The following is a 602-nucleotide window of genomic DNA, read 5'->3' on the forward strand; positions in this document are numbered from 1 at the left end:
CAGGCTGGAGAGTTGGGCAGAGAGAAACCTGATGAAATTCAACAAGGGCAAGTGTAGGGTGCTGCATCTGGGGAGGAATAACCCCATGCACCAGTACAGGTTGGGGGCTGACCTCTTGGAGAGCAGCTCTGTGGAGAGGGACCTGGGAGTCCTGGTGGACAACAGGATGACCATGAGCCAGCAATGTGCCCTGGCGGCCAAGAAGGCGAATGGCATCCTGGGGTGCATCAAGAAGAGTGTGGCCAGCAGGTCGAGGGAGGTCATCCTCCCCCTCTACTCTGCCCTGGTGAGACCGCATCTGGAGTACTGTGTCCAGTTCTGGGCTCCCCAGTTCAAGAAAGACAGGGAACTGCTTGAGAGGGTCCAGCAAAGGGCAACAAAGATGATTAGGGGACTGGAGCACCTTTCTTATGAGGAAAGGCTGAGGGACTTGGGTCTCTTTAGTCTAGAGAAAAGAAGATCGAGGGGGGATCTTATTAATACTTACAAATACTTAATGGGAGGATGCCAGGGGGATGGGAGCAGTCTTTTTTCAGTGGTGCCCAGTGATAGGACGAGGGGTAATGGGCATAAACTTGAACATAGGAAGTTCCATCTTAACA

This window comes from Charadrius vociferus, unplaced genomic scaffold, assembly GCF_000708025.1.
Source record: "Charadrius vociferus isolate BGI_N301 unplaced genomic scaffold, ASM70802v2 scaffold415, whole genome shotgun sequence".
Classification (NCBI taxonomy): domain Eukaryota; kingdom Metazoa; phylum Chordata; class Aves; order Charadriiformes; family Charadriidae; genus Charadrius; species Charadrius vociferus.